The sequence below is a fragment of the Hordeum vulgare genome, chromosome 3H (genome assembly GCF_904849725.1).
Source record: "Hordeum vulgare subsp. vulgare chromosome 3H, MorexV3_pseudomolecules_assembly, whole genome shotgun sequence".
NCBI lineage: Eukaryota > Viridiplantae > Streptophyta > Magnoliopsida > Poales > Poaceae > Hordeum > Hordeum vulgare.
Window position 1 is genome coordinate 348,782,748 of NC_058520.1, and position 17,491 is coordinate 348,800,238.

The following is a 17,491-nucleotide window of genomic DNA, read 5'->3' on the forward strand; positions in this document are numbered from 1 at the left end:
TTAGTTTTTGTTTCTGTTTTTGAGTGCTGCACAAATTGTTACCTCTGTATTAATTGTGTTTTCTTGTTTTGATTAGTTTTTGAGCTAAGTAAGACCTTTGGGGTGGTCCACGGTGTTTGCAAGTTGATTTTGCTGAAAAACAGAAACTTTGACTCTCAATCGAGGAATTTTGTAGATTCACTAGAACGCGATTTGTATATGAATTTTTTATACATGATTGATTCACAAATTTCCATATTTTCCTAATTTGGTAGATTTTTTGGAGTTATATAAGTATTCAAAGGAAACATATTGCTACAAACTCTTTTTTTTTGAGACATTCTGTTTTCTTTGTGTTGTTTGCTTATTTTGATGAATCAATGGTTTGTATCGGGGGGTATGAACCATGGAGAAGTTGGAATACATTAAATATTACATACATATAAGTACAGAATAAGTTCACAACAGTACCTAAAGTGGTGAGTTATTTTTCTTATACTAACGGATCTCATGAGTTTTCGGTTGAGTTTTGTGTTGTGAAGTTTTCAAGTTTTGGGTAAAGATTTGATACCAAAGAAGTGGCAAGAGCCTAAGCTTGGGGATGCCCAAGGAACCCCAAGCCATATTAAAGGATACCAAAGAGCCTAATCTTGGGGATTCCACGGAAGAAATCCCCTCTTTCGTCTTCAATCCATCGGTAAATTTACTTGAGGCTATATTTTTATTCACCACATGATATGTGTTTTGCTTGAAGCGTCTTGTATGATATGAGTCTTTACTTTTTAGTTTGCCACAATAATCCTTGCTGCACACATATTTTGATATAGACACGCTGAATCATGAATTCATTAGAATACTCTTTGTGCTTCACTTATATCTTTTGAGCTAGGAAATGTTGCTCTAGTGCTTCACTTGTATCTTTTAGAGCACGGCGGTGTGGTGTTTTATGGAAATTATTAAACTCTCGTACCTCACTTATATTACTTCGAGAGTTATTTAAACAGCACGATAATTGGTTTAGGTTATGAATTTAGTCCTAATATAATGGGCATCCAAGAGGGATATCATAAATACTTTCATATTAAGTGCATTGAATATGATGAGAAGTTTGATTCCTTGCATATAGTTTTGAGATATGAAGATGGTAGTATGAGAGTCATGCTAGTAAGTAATTGTGAATTAGAAGAAATACTTGTGTTAAAGCTTGTGATTACCGTAGCATGAACGTATGGTGAACCGTTATGTGATGAAGTCGGAGCATGATTTGTTTAATGATTGTCAACTTCTGTGTGGAGGTCGGGATCGCGCGATGGTTAACTCCTACCAACCCTTCCCCTAGGAGCATGCGTCTAATACTTTGCTTTGATAACTAATAGGCTTTTGCAATAAGTATGTGAGTTCTTTATGACTAATGTTGAGTTCATGGATTATACAAACTCTCACCCTTCCACCTTTGCTAGCCTCTCTAGTACCACGCAACTTTCGTCGGTACATTAACCCACCTTCCTTGAAACAGCCACCATATATTTTCCTCAAAATAGCCACCATATCTACCTATTATGGCATTTTCATAGCCATTCCGAGATATATTGCCATGCAACACCATCGTCTCATTTTTATGACATGCACCATCACTTCCATATTGCTTATAGAGTCATACTCCCTCCGTTTCAGTTTATAAGTCCGACACGTGTATCTAGGTCATCAATTTGACCAACTTAATAAGAGGCATATATTACAATAAATATATCATTAGAAACTTTAGATGTTCTATTTTCTAATGATACAATTTTTATGTTAAACAATATATTTTATATAACTCAAATTGACGACCTAGGTACACGTGCATGCCTTATAAACTGTGATGGAGGAAGTACTTTGTTCTAGTTATCGACTTGTAATCTTTGAGTTGCAAGTAAATAAAATTGCAATGATTTTCATTCTTAGAGCATTCTCCCGTGTGAGAAAAAGATGATAGAAGTTATGATTCCCTCACAATTTGGGATGAGTCTCCAGACTTTACAAAAAATAAAAGAGGCTAGCGAAGCCCATAAAAAATAGAAGAGGCCAAAGAATCCCATCCAAAAAAAGAAAATAAATGAGAGAAAGAGAGAAGAGACAATGCTACTATCTTTTTCCACACTTGTGCTCCAAAGTAGCACCATGTTCTTCATAGAGAGTCTCCTATTTTGTCACTTTCATATAACACCTGGAATTACATCTTTTGCACAACCACGTAGTTTTCCTTTTTGAGCTTTCAGACACTTATAGCTCTAGTGCATTTGTTGCATGGCAATCCCTACTCACTCACATTGATATCTATTGATGGGCATCTCCATAGCCCGTTGATATTCCTAGTTGATGTGAGACTATCTTCTTCCTTTTTTGCAACCTCCACCATACTCTATTCCACCTATAGTGCTATATCCATGGCTCATGCTCATGTATTGCGTGAGAGTTGAAAAGGTTTGAGAACATAAAAAGTGTGAAACAATTTCTTGATTTTCATCGGGGTTGTGCATGCTTTAGATACTTTGTGTGGTGAAGATGGATCATAACCAGACCATATGCTTTTGTAGGGATAACTTTCTAAGACCGTGTTATTTTGAAAGGAAGTAATTGTCTTATTAGTATGCTTGAAGTATTATTGTTTTTATGTCAATATTAGACTTCTGTTTTGAATGTTATGGATCTGAATATTCATGCCACAATAGAGAATATTACATGGATAAATATGTTAGGTAGCATCCCACATCAATAATTTTGTTTTTATTATTTAGCTACTCGAGGACGAGCAGGAATTAAGCTTGGGGATGCTTGATACGTCTCCAACATATCTATAACTTTTTATTGTTCCATGCTATTATATTATCTATTTTGGATGTTTTATATGCATTAATATGTTGTTTATATTACTTTTGGGACTAACCTATTAATCTAGAGCCTGGTGCCAGTTTCTGTTTTTTCCATGTTTTTGAGTATTGCAGTTAAGGAATACTAAATGGAGTCCAAAAAGAATAAAATCTTCAGAATGATTTTTCTTGGACCAGAAGACTTGGAGTAGAGGAAGGGCACCTGCTGGGTGGGGTATGAACGGACGACACCTCCGCGTTCAGTACACGTACAGCTCGATGGCGATCTGTGCCTTCTTGATCTAGCAATAGGGGCGGAGAAGTAGATGAATTCTGTGACAGCACTACGGCGTGGCGGTGATGTTGGAGGAGCTGACCCGACAGGGATACGATGTGCACTGTCAAACTAGCCTGCGGGGTGTCACGAAGTAGTGGAGGGAGAGGGGCTGCGTCATGGCTTTTTTTGTTGTGGATAGCCTCTCTCCTATCCAATATATATAGATGGGAGGGAGGGGTGGCGCCCTAGGGGAAAACCCATAGGGTTGGCCGGCGGCGCACAAGGGGTAGGATTCCTCCTCCAATTTGGTTTGGTGGAGGAGTCCTCCTCCTAGTGGAATTGCCCCACCACCTCTCAATTCGGCTGAATAGGATCAAGAGGCTGGCGGCCTAGCCAACTAGGGGCTGGTGCACAACCTCTAGGCCTATGTGGTTCTCCTCCGTGTGGGTGGCCCCTCCCGGTGAAGCCCCAGAACCCATTCGTCACTTCCGGTAATTTACCGGTAATACCCTAAAATTTATGGAACCCAAATACATCTTTCCTATATATCAATCTTCGTCTCCGGACCATTCCGGAACTCCTTGTTACGTTCGTGATCTCTTTCGGGAATCCGAACAACAATCGGTCACCGACATATATAATTCAACTATACCGAAACATCACTGAACCTTAAGTGTGCAGACCTTGCCGGTTCGAGAACCATTTATACATGACCAAGGCACTCACCGGTTAATAACCAATAGCGGGACCTAGATGTCCATATTGGCTCCTACATATTCTACGAAGATCTTTATCGGTTGAACCTCTATATAAAGGATTTAGTTAATCCCATATATTATTCATTTGTACTTCGGTATGTTACTTGCCAGATATTCGATCGTCAGTATCTATATACCTTGTTCAATCTCGTTACCAGCAAGTCTCTTTACTCGTTCCGTAATATAAAATCCCATGACAAACTCTTTGGTCACATTGCTTGCAAGGCATGTTGTGATGTTGTATTACTGAGTGGGCCCTGAGATACCTTTCCGTCACATGGAGTGACATATCCCAGTCTTGATCCATGCTAACTCAACAGACACCTTTAGAGATACCTATAGAGTACCTTTACAGTTATCCAGTTACGTTGCGACGATTGATACACACAATGTATTCTTCGAGTGTCAGTGAGCTACATGATCTCATGGTCATAGGAACATATACTTGACATGCAGAAAACAGTAGCAATAAACTAACACGATCACATGCTATGTTCATAGTTTGGGTCTTGTCCATCAAATCATTCTCCTAATGATGTGATCCTGTTATCAAGTGACAACTTTTGTCTATGGCCAGGAAACCTTGACCATCTTTGATTAACGAGCTAGTCCAATAGAGGCTTACTAGGGACAGTGTGTTGTCTATCTATCCACACATGTATTTGAGTTTCCAATCAATACAATTCTAGCAAGGACAATAAACGAATATCTTGTACAAGGAAATATAATAATACCTGTTTTATCATTGCCTCTAGGGCATATTTTGAACACAACCTTGGAACCATTTCCATGCGCATCGTCACTTCATCCTTCACCAACCTTCGTCTATCCAGAGTTCCTGTTTTGAGTTGCAAATCTGAGCAATTGAACCTATATCAAATACCCAGGCACTACAACGAGAGTTGGTGAGGTACACATGAATAACATGTATATCATACATACCTTGTTTGGTGTTGGCTGCCTTCTTATCTACCAGATACTTGGGACAGTTCCGCTTCTAGAGACCAGTCCCTTGCAATGATGGCACTCAATTTCCATCTTGGCCCCAGCCTTGAGTTTCTTCACGGGAGGGGCAAATGTTTTGCCAGTCTTCTTGGAGTTACCCTTCTTGGCCTTGCCATTTTTCTTGAAACTGGTGGTTTTATTGACCATCAACACTTGATGTTCTTTCTGGATTTCTGACTTAGCGACTTTCACAATCTCAAACAGCTCAGCGACTGATTTATTCATCCCTTGCATGTTGTAGTTCAACACAAAGACTTTAAAGCTAGGTGGCAGTGATTGAAGAACTCTATCAGTGATTAACTCTGGCGGGAGAACAATTCCCAATTCAGTCAGACGGTTAGAGTACCCAGACATTCTGAGTATGTGTTCACTGATTGACCCGTTCTCCTCCATTTTCCAAGCATATAACTTATCGGAGGTTTCATACCTGTCGATCCGGGCATTCTTTTCAAAGATAAACTTCAACACCTTGAACATCTCATATGCTCCATGACATTCAAAATGTCTTTGAAGTACGGGTTCTAAGCCTTACAAAATTGCACATTGAACTATTGAGTAGTCATCCAGACGCGATTGCCACATGTTCATATCATCTTGGGTCGCCGGTTGAGGTGCCATGTTACCTAGCGGTGCATCAAGGACATAAGCCTTTTGGTAAACCGTGAGGACAATTCTCAGATTTTGGGCCTAGTCTACAAAGGAACTTCCATCATCTTTCATCTTGGTTTTCTCTAGGAACGCATTAAAATTCAAGGGTGCTAATGCACAAGCCATTGATCTACAACATAAATTTGCAAAGATTACTTAGACTATTGTTCAAGATAATAAGTTTAGTTAATCATATTATAATAAACTCCCACTCAAATTTACATCCATCTAGTCATTCGATCGTGACATGATACAAATTCACCAACCCAAGTCCGATCATCACGTGAGCTGAGTTGGCTTCAATGGTGAACATCTCTATGTTGATCATATCTACATCTCGGCGAGAACACAATTTTATCTTGAAATTTTAGTGAGGGTCACCTTATAATGCTACCATTGTACTAAGCACAATAAGGTGCATAAACAGGATTAGGATGACCGACAGATCATAAGTGATATGATATGGCCATGATCTTGTGCTTTTGATCTCCATCTCCAAAGCACCGGCATGATCTCCATCATAACCGACACCACACCATGATCCCCATCATTGTGCTGCCATCGAGGTTTTCACGCCAACTATGCTTGTACCATGAAAGCTACTATTCTAGCGATAAAGAAAAGCATCACCGTGGTGGTAATGTTGGAGGAGCTGATCCGGCAGGGATTCATCGTGCGCTGTCGAATTAGCCTACAGGGTGTGACGAACTAGTGGAGGGAGAGGGGTTGCATTGTGGCTTGTGGTGCAGCTAGCCTCTCTCCTCTCCATTATATATAGGTGGGAGGGAGGGGTGGCGCCCTAAGGAAAATCCCTAGGGTGTGGCCGATGGCGCCCAAAGGGGAGGAGTCCTCCTCCAATTCGGTTTGTTGGAGGAGTCCTCCTCCTACTGGGTTTCCTCCCCACCTCTCCTATTCGGCCGAATATGCCCATGAGGCTCGCTGCCCAGCCAACCAAGGGGTGGTATGCCACCTCTAGGCGTATGTGGTTCCCCTCCGGGTGAGTGGCCCCTCCCGGTGAAACCCCAGAACCCATTGACCACTCCCGGTACTTTACCGGAAATGCCCGAACTCTTTCTAGAACCGGAATATATGTATCATATATATCAATCTTCGTCTCCGGACCATTCTGGAACTCCTTGTGATGTCTGGCATCTCATCCGGGAGCCCGAACAACATTCGGTCACCAACATACATAACACAACTATATTGAAACGTCACCGAGCCTTAAGTGTGCAGACCCTATGGGTTCGAGAAGTATGTAGACATGACCGAGACACTCTCCAGTCAATAAAAAATAGCGGGACCTGGATGCCCATATTGGCTCCTACATATTCTACAAAGATCTTTATCGGTTGAACCTTTATGTCAACGATTCAATTAATCATGTATGATATTCCTTTTGTCCATCGGTATGTGAGTTGCCCGAGATTTGATCGTCGGTATCTCTATACCTAGTTGAATCTCGTTACCGGTAAGTCTCTTTACTCATTCTGTAATACAAAATCCTATGACTAACTCTTTAGTCACATTTCTTGCAAGGCTTGTTGTTATGTTGTATTACCGAGTGGGCCCTGAGATACCTCTCCGTCACACGGAGTGACAAATCCCAGTCTTGATCCATGCTAACTCAAGAGACACCCTCGGAGATACATGTAGAGCACCTTTATACTCAAGCAGTTATGTTGAGATATTTGATACACACAAGGTATTCCTCTGGTGTCAGTGAGTTACATGATCTCATGGTCATTAGAATGTATACTTGACATGTAGAAAATAGTAGCAATAAACTGACATGGTCACATGCTACGTTCATCGTTTGGGTGTTGTCCGTCACATCATTTCCCTAATGATGTGATCCCGTTATCAAGTGACAACTCTTGTCTATGGTCAGCAAACCTTGACCATCTTTGATCAACGAGCTAATACATTAGAGACTTACTAGGGACAATGTGTTGTTTATGTATCCACACATGTATTTGAGTTTCCAATCAATACAGTTCTAGCATGGATAACAAATGATTATCTTGAACAAGGAAATATAATAATAACTATTTCATCATTGCATCTAGGGAATATTTCCAACAAAGACGAGGTCGATTCCTACATACAAGCAAATTTCAGATATTAAAACATTTCCTCGGATGATATGGATCACCTACTCGGGTATCTCTATTCGATCAGGATATCGGGGATACTGCTATTACTTTTATAAATGTTGACCCCCGAGTAAGATCATGAAATCTCACTCATGGCTCGGGGGCTACTGTGGTTAGACACTTGTGGTCCTCAGACCTGTCATTTTTCTTATTCTTCCCATTAAGAGACACTGGTTACATTTAGTTATTGGTGGCTCTATGCATCTATTATATTTACAAGGAAACTGGGAATAAAGTTTACCTTGAAACCTTGTAAGAGGTCTCGGCATATCTCCCCCATACCAGCCTCGGTGATCCGGTAGTTTTGCAGCGCCGCACCCAAACGTGTGTGGTGCTCGGCTCAGATGGAAGAGCTCATCATGGCTGCCGCCATCTAATCTGTCCCCCTTGGACGTCTGGCCTCTGGCTGGCGGGGATGGAAGGATCATGTCGAATCTTTCCCCTAACAACGAGGATACCTCTACGGTAGACGGATGAGGTGTCTCGGTGGTCGCGAGTGCCGATTACGCTGGATGTCCCGGTTTTGCTCCTTCCATAGAGAAACAAGCCTTTGCCACTAGGTCCTCTATGGCCGAGGACTCCAGATCGGTCATGAGCACACCAGCGATGTCCCCCGTCGTAGGCATGAGTGGATCTTTCAAAGTTTCCTCCCCCATCCCGTCTTCGGCAGGAGGGGAGAGATCGTGCTCCTTAGACGAGCTGCATGGGGGAAGCCTGCTTGACTCCCTATCACTAGGGAGCACCCCTTGGGTCCTGTAAAAGGTAAAAATATGGATTGATGCACACGAGAAAAGAGAAGTCGTAGTATAAATGCAATAGAAGCAAATCTCTTACCTCCTTGGCAGCTGCTTGTTCCTATAAGCCTTGGATTATCCGTTCTCCAAAGAGGAGAGGGGAATGTGGGTTTTGGCAGGGGCCTCGTGGGGTGTGATGTCGGAGGCCTTTACAACGCACTTTCAACCGGCGCGGGTCTCGAGCCTCACGACATCTTCGGATGCCACCCTCTTCCGTGGCACACACGAGGAGTAGCCGCTCGACTCTTCCTTGTCCACATCTTCTGAGGAGATGGCCTTGACGTCCTCAGACCTAGAATCCCAGAGGTCTTAAATTCGAAGACTCCCCGTCTTGTTCCTCTTCCCTCCAACTCCATTTTGGCCTTGGTAGGGACCTTTGAAGGTGCATCGGCCAGGAGTGCCTGCAACTCATTAGAAATCCTGCCCCCGGCCACGGGCGCCAGGCAATTGATGTTAGTCATGTGGGCCGCCAATTTCTACATACAAGAATATTAAAGCTATGAACTAAAATAATGAATTGATGGGCTGCAGAGTGAATGTAGTTACCTCCTTCGGAGTATGTAACTTCGAATAGTTGTGATCCCACCCGACTACATCAAACTTATTCAACTTCGGCTTGAAGAGGGGCATCCGCATGTCGTCCATATCGGTGCGGAATAAGTGTTGGCTTGTTCGGGGGTCCTCGGGCTTGTAGAGCCACATAGGTCTAGCCCGAAGCTGGAGTGGTAGGATGTCGCGGTGCAACATCACATCGATGACGCCCACAATCTCGAAACTCTTCTTGAAGGTGCAGATCCTCCCCTAAAGAGTGGCCAACTCCTCTCGGTTGCCCCATTCCGAAATCTTCGGCTGCCAAGAGTTCAACTTGTTTGGAGGCGGACCTATGAAGGGTGGGAGCGTGGTCTAGCCTTCGACACGAGACTAAGTGATGTAGAACCAGAATTGATGCCACATCTTCACCGTCTCGATGAAGGTTCCCTCCACCTACTCTGTTTTTTTAAGCTTGCTAATCATGGCACCACCGCATTCGGCATAATCATCGCCGCCACTCTTAGGCTTAACACAAAACGTCTTTAGCCACAAGCCTAAGTGCAAGACACCCTGAAAAATGTGTCACACACTATAACGAATATGGTGAGGTGGAGGATAGAGTTGGGGCAAGATCATGGAAATCTAGCCCATAGAAGAATAGATTCCACCGCACGAAGGGGTGTAAGGGGAATCCCAGACCTCCGAGGGGGTGGGAGAAGAAGATTACCCGCTCCCCGACACTGGGAGTAGGTATGCGTTTTTGGGCTCCGAAACCCTATATGCCACGCCATTGGGGATGTAACCCGCCTCCCTAAGCTCGGTGATGGTGGCGTTGTTGACCCTCAAGGGAACGTATTTTTCTTTCAGATCTGCCTCGTCCATTGCGTGTGAAATGCTTTGAGCTTGGTGAAAGGATTGGGGGTGCTGGGAGATGTGGAGGTTCAGGTGTTCGAGTAGTGGAGAACGGGGGAAAGGGATTAGCTAGCCCGAGTTCTTTTCTACACCGATAATACAAAAGAGTAGGACATTTGGTTTTACCTCCATCGAGAGTGCTTGGACCTCGGTAAACACCGTGTGTTCCTTATCTCATGTTACCCATCGATCCGATCTCATAACTTGGCCCCCTATCCGAAGTCTATTGGTCTTGGCTCCAACCATGAAGGTTCCTTGAAGAAGCAACCTTAGTTATGCCATCATGTCATACGTGCACGAAGGACTAGTATCACTCAGGTAGATCTTCCCGAAGTAGGTGATTTCCTTGCCCTTACAAACTTCTTGGTCCAACTCCACACGATTTCGAGGCTCCCACACCTAACTAATCTTGGAGACTCCAATCTCCAAAATGTAATAGATGTTATGTTGATTATGAATTCCTTGCTCTTGTGCTTCAAAAGAAAGTTTCCTCAACACTCAGCCACTCTCTCCCAAAAATTTGGCTTGGTAGAAGAGGATGATTCGGCGGAAAGCAAGTTGAGGAGGCTAGAAATCAAGGATCTATTGGTTGGGGTGGAACCTCTTGATCTAAACACATGAATAGGTGGTTCTTTCTCATAAAACGAATGGTGGAATTATAGTTTCATTCTGAGGGTTTGCTACTTCTCAAACAACAGCGCTAGAAATTGACACGTTGACGGAGACTTGCTTGCGTTGGTTTTTCCTTTGAAGAGGAAGGGGTGATGCAGCATAGGAGCAGTAAGTATTTCCCTCAGTTTCAGAACCAAGGTATCAATCCAGTAGGAGAATCTCGTCAAGTCCAGAGTACCTGCGCAAACACAAAAGAGCTTGCCCCCAACGCTATAAAGGTGTTGTCAATCCCTTCAAGATTTATTGCAAAGTGAGATTTCAAGGCGGAAAGTGCAACGAAGTAAAAGTGTAAGACTGAAAATATGGTGTGAAGTAGACCCGGGTGCCATAGTGTTCACTAGAGGCTTCTCTCAAAATATCAAATATTACGGTGGGTGAACAAATTACTGTCGAGCAATTGATAGAACCATGCAAACTCATGACGATATCTAAGGCAATGATCATACATTCGAAACAAGTAGACCGATACTTTCTGCATCTACTACTATTACTCCACACATCGACCACTATCCAGCATGCATCTACTGTATTGAGTTCATGACGAACATAGTAACGCCTTAAGCAAGATGACATGATGTAGAGGGATAAACTCAAACCAATGATGAAAACCCCATCTTTTTACCCTTGATAGCAACAACATGATGCGTGCCTCACTACCCCTTCTGTCACTGGGTGAGATCACCGCACGGTATGAACCCAAAACTAAGCACTTATCCCATTGCAAGAATCATAGATCAAGCTGGCCAAACAAAACTCACAACTCGAAGAGAATTACAAAGATATGAAATCATGCATATAAGAGATCACAAGACACTCAAATAAGATTCATAGATAATCTGATCATAAATCCACAATTCATCGGATCTCGACAAACACACCGCAAAGAAGATTACATCGGATAGATGTCCATGAAGATCATGGAGAACTTTGTATTGACGATCCAAGAGAGAGAAGAAGCCATCTAGCAACTAGCTATGGACCCGTAGGTCTATGGTGAACTACTCACGCATCATCGGAGAGGTCATCGTGTTGATGAAGAAGCCCTCCGTATCCGAATCCCCCTCCTGCAGGGCACCAGAACGTGCCACACATGGGATCTTGCGGACACAGAAGCTTGCGGCGGCGGAAAAGTCTTTTTGTGTCTCCCATGATTTTTTCTCGGATTGTAGGGAATATATAGGCGAAGGACCTAGGGCAGAGGAGGCCCAGGGAGCCCACCAGCCTAGGAGGCGCCCCCCTAGCCGCGGCTAGGGGGCTTGTGGGGTCCCTGGTGACCCCCTGCCTTGGTTCTCAAGTCTCCAGTTCGTCTTCTGTTTCGAATAAAATCTTTTTGGAAGTTTGTTTCCGTTTGGAATCCGTTTAAAATCTTCCTCTGAAAAGGGTCAAAAACACGAAAAAAACAGGAACTGGCACTTGGCACTGAGTTAATAAGTTAGTCCCAAAAAAAAGATATAAAAGGCATACAAAACATCCAAAGTTTGACAACATAATAGCATGAAACCATCAAAAATTATAGATACGTTGGAGACGTATCAGGGTGTCCTAAAGGGAAGGTGGTGGTGAAGGGGTACATATATGCTTTTGTAGGATCAGAAGTATGTCTAGAAAGGAGTGATTAGACTACTTGACCAAATTTAAACTTAACCTTTTCCCAATTTTATCGGTTGACAAGTTTTAGATATTTAACCAAGTCTAGAAGACTTACACGTACAAGTATATGAGTTTTGCAGCAGAAAGTAATAGCATTGAAAGTGTAATTAAAGCAGGGTTAGGAAGATCAAATACAATGAAGAGACATAGATTTTTGGTGTGCTTATAATAGGTGGTGCTATCATACATCCACACTGATGAAGACTTCAACCCATGGAGGGTAGTGGCTCCGCGATTCCACGAAGGGCTCGACCAACTAAGGGTCCACGAAGAAGGAACCTTGTCTATGACATCATGTCTTACATGCAGGAAGGACTAGCCTCACTCAGGTAGATCTTCCCGAAGTAGGTGATCTCCTTTCCCTTACAAACTTCTTGGTTCCACTCCACACAATTTTGAGGCTCCCAAGCAACACCTAACTAATCTTGGAGACACCACTCTCCAAAAGGTAACATATGTGATGTTGACGATGAACTCCTTGATCTTGTACTTCAAAATATAGTTTCCTCAGCACTCATCCACTTTCTCACAAAAGTTTGGCTTGGTAGAAGAGGATGATTGGGTGGAAAGCAAGTTGAGAAGGCTAGAAAACAAGGATCTATTGTTTGGGGTGGAATCCTTGATCTCACCACATGAGTAGTTGGGTCTCTCTCAAAAAATTAATGGTGGAGTTGTAGTTTCGTTCTGAGGGCTCTCCTAAAGAGAATGTGGTGGTGAAGAGGTATATATAGGCTTCTGTGGGATCAAAAGTATGTCCAGAGGAGGGTGATTAGACTACTTGACCAAATTTAAACTTAACCTTTTCCCAGTTTGATCGGTTGACAAGTTTTAGGGATTTTACCAAATCTAACACACTTACACGTACAAGTCTATGAGTTTTGTAGCAGAAAGTAATAGCATTATAAGTGTAATTGAAGGAGGGTTAAGAAGATCAAACACAATGAAGAGGCGGAGATTTATGATGTGGTTCTGATAGGTGGTGCTCTCGTACATCCACATTGATGAAGACTTCAACCCATGGAGGGTAACGGTTTCGCAAATCCATTAAGGGCTCCACTCACTAAGGGTCCACAAGGAAGCAAACTTGTCTATTCCACCATGGCTTACATCCATGAAGGACTAGCCTTACTCGAGGTAGATCTGCATGAAGTAGGCTATCTCCTTGCCCTTACAAACTTCTTTGTTCAACTCCACATGATTTGGAGGCTCCCAAGCGACACCTAACCAGTCTAGGAGACACTACTCTCCAAAAGGTGACAGATGGTGTATGGATGATGAAGTCCTTGCTCTTGTGATTCAAAATATAGTCTCCTCAACACTCAATCAATCACTCATAGAATTTGGCTTGGTAGAAGAGTATGATTGGTTCGAAAGCAACTTGAGGAGGCTAGAAATCAAGAATCATATGGTAGGAATGGAATATCTTGATCACGCCACATGAGTAAGTGGTTCTCTCTCAGAAAATGAATGGTGGAAGTATTGTTTCGTTCTAAATGCTCTCTCTAAGAAGAGAGGGTGGTGGAGGGTAGATGTAGCCATCTCTTAAAATCCAACCGTTACAACATTATTGCCTAACTCGGTGACACGGAAGTTAATAACTCGGTGCAACTAACTAGTGCAAAATGTCCCAACTTTTGGATTTTTGGTGAGACCGAATGAAACATCTCGGTGAGACTGATTCGGCTTAACCTAGGAAGCTCCCATACTTCGGTGGTACCGAAATGTAAAAATCTAAAATTCCTAAATTGAACATTCGATTCCAGAAACTTGGCCGGTGCTATTCGGTTTCACTGAACTCGGTCTCGGTTCTACCAAAGTGCTAGGGTTTGGGATGGGTTCTGACTGGGACTAACTCGGTGAGATAAAAGTGAAGAACTTGGTTCAATTGGTTTTGGTAGTTTAGGATTTTGGACATAATCTTTTGTGACAGTTTGGTTGAGGCTTTTCGTGGAGTATCTCTAAGCACTTTAGCAACCAGATCACCATGAGTACCACATCACCTTTTGCTAGTATTGACTTTTCTATGGACTCATGTGGGGACCCCGACTGGTAAGTCGAGATCGCCGTGCCTAGTGATCCCAAGGATCAATGCTCACTGAACACAGATACTGAATAATAGAGTCTTACATCCATACATACCGTTTGATACAATAAATGACCACTTCGGTCGAGTCTTACATACATAGGGCCTTAAAGGCCAAAGCACCAAACTAGACCAATAGCGGAATTATTGGTTGAAAGCGTGAACCCATGCCATCAGCCTTAACCAACAAGCATTCTGACTGGGAAGCATCCTAGCTCGCAAGAACGTCACCGAGTTAATCTCCACCATATCCTGTCTTTCACACCTGGTCAATGAAATAACCAGTGGCAAGCCAATGAGTACTTTGAATGTACTCCCAAACAGCCCATGATATGAACGACGAAAATGAAGGGTAACAATATCATGCATCTTTAGTATAACTCATCTGGGTGGAATGATCATAGATATGCATCAAGTTAAAGAATTACTTTTGAAGAACAGGTTACAGATATCAACATATCTGCTAATGGTTGAACCGTCCGGGTTCACCCTATATGCCAAGTCATCGGACTCGTCATAACCACAATGTATTAATGAGGGCTAAACCATCCGGGTTTACCCTATATGCCAAGTCACCGAACTTGGTCATATTATTATCTTTATAACAACACCTTTTTAACACCACACACACTCACTCACACTTGGTTTATGCGGAAACATTGGACGTAGTTTAAGCAGCACTACCCAACTGTCCTTGACCGTGGACACGGCTATTCGAATAGTTTGACACTCTACAGAGGTAGTACGCTGGACCCACGAGAAACGGGAAACTTCCGTGTCATCCACGTCTCGCGGTATATCACATATACCCGAGGTAAGTACCCGATCATCATCTTTCCCCTGACGATACTAGACAAAGACGTCCACTCGATTGGTACCCAGCCCACATGTTGTACGTCTTACGAGAACCAACTCTGGACAGTATGAACCATGCAGGGACCAACGGTGTGCCTGGAACTCATAATAATGGCATAGTCGTCCTACCTGGCACGACCCCATCACGAGAGTGACACCGACCACTCCCGCCACTAGTAATGTGGCTCTTTGCTAGTACTGACCAGAGTAATCAACAAAGCCCCGTCCCATAAAGGGGTATCGTGGTCGTACTGGTAAGGTTGGGACGGTCGACACATCATAAATCTAATCCCATTTCCGAAACCATACTCACACAAAAACACCGGTGCATCACTTCACCAAAAGTGATCACCAACTCATCATCACCCTCGAGCATTAGTGGCACCCAACGGGGTTTTCATAAACTCTTATTTAACTCATCATCATGCTCATGATAATATGCTCTATCTTTACTTGTCAACATGGTATTATTATGACCCTCAAGGGGTAGGGTCAAGCTCAGTGCAATGATCTTACTCTACTAGTCAACATGACAGTAGCATGATCCTCGTAGATGGTAGGGTCAAGCTCATCATGCTTGTGCTCCGAGGAGCCATGTGAATAACATCATCAACATGCAAGGCTTTGAAGAAGCCTCCGGTGCCATCACCACAATGATGAACCAGCATCGTGTTCACATGAAACGGGAAAATACCAACTATACTAGCATGCAACAATGTTTGTGCTCAAGTCATGGTCAAAAGGGATGCTTGCCTTGCTCACGTAAGTCCTCGGGGTCTTCGAGGTCTTCCGCTCCGTCCCCGAATACTCCGTCTCCGTCAACTAACGTCGGAAATAACCATAGTAAGCCACACATCCAGCAGAATAAAAGTGTTCTATAAATAGAAGTTTTATTTTTTCTTGGACCTCTCTGGTCATAAGAAAAATACGTGAAGCTTCTCACAGGAGATTTGAATCATCAAGGATTTTTGCATAGGTGAAAGGAGCAATAGGTGGCCATTGAAAAAGCCAACAGAAATCATTCTGTTAAAAATGAGTGGAGGCACCCATTTAACAGAGAATGATTTTAGAAATATTTAGGAAGTGGTTTCACAGGATTTGGAGATGGTATGAATATCCTAGAGATTTTACAATGAGGAATGAATAGCAATAGGAGCTATTTATTTATTGCAACAAAAGTAAGCCACACAAAAATGATGACCAGGGTTCTAAAAATGGGGAATGATTTTAGAAGGCTCTGGGAGTTTGAATCACTCCACTTGGAGTTGATTTGAATCTGCTAGGAATTTTCCAAAGTGGAGTCAATATGGACAGATCTGGATTTTAAATGAAATGCCACAGAAAGTGGGTAGGGAAAAATGTGCAAAGCACTTATTTGGATAGGGCTGATTTTTAGGATCCTGCAGAAATTTGAATCAATGAAATACGAGTTAGTATGAATTTATGGTGGAATTTGTAAGATATAAGAAAAAGAAAAAAAGTGAAACTCAGCCTATGGGGGGGCTATCTTGCGCACTAGGCGTCAGCTAGGCCTTCGGGCCGGCCCACTGGCTTGGCTTGGCCAGCCGAGCCACGCAGGAGGCGCCCTAGCACGAAGTGCGCTTCCCGCGCAGGAAGACGTCACCCCACCGAGGCGCAACCACTTAAGTGGCGCGGCCCCACCTGGCGGCCTAGCCAGCCGGCTAACGAGCGGGGCCCGTGGCCTTCTTCAACCTCCCGCCACGGGAGAGAGCAGGGGAGGCCGACGGCGGCTGCCGGAGATACTGGGCATGGCTCCCAGCGCTCCGACCACCGGAGACCTCGGAGAGGCGAGCCGCACCCATTCCCATGCCTAGCGCGAGCTGGAACGGGCCGAGGTGGCGGCGCCTCGGACGACCGCGGATGTGGCCGTTGGAAGTCGTGGCCTCGAGCTCTTGGCGCCCCCGGGAGGGAATGAGGGCTGACCGAAGGTTCTACACGGAGGTGCCATGGCGTCGGAGGGGTTCAAGGGAGAGGGGAGGCTTGGAGGACCTCGAATCTGAGAGGAGGCCAAGGCGACTCCGCGGCGGCCATTAGAGGATTGGGTAGCTTGGCAGCTTATGCGGCTCGGTCCAGGGGTTCCTAGCGAGAGAGGGGAGTGGATCTGAGGCTCTGGTGCACGGGGAGGCCCTAAGTGGGGAAGGAGGAACCGAGAAGGACCATAGAGCTCTCTGGTGCACCCAGGGCACGGCAGCCACGTGTCCCTGAGCCTTCTTGGAGCCTTGCTGGCGTCGTGGAGGGGGTCAAGGATGCTCTGCGGCGCTTTGGGACACGCTGGGGCAGGAAGAAATGGCTAGGCAC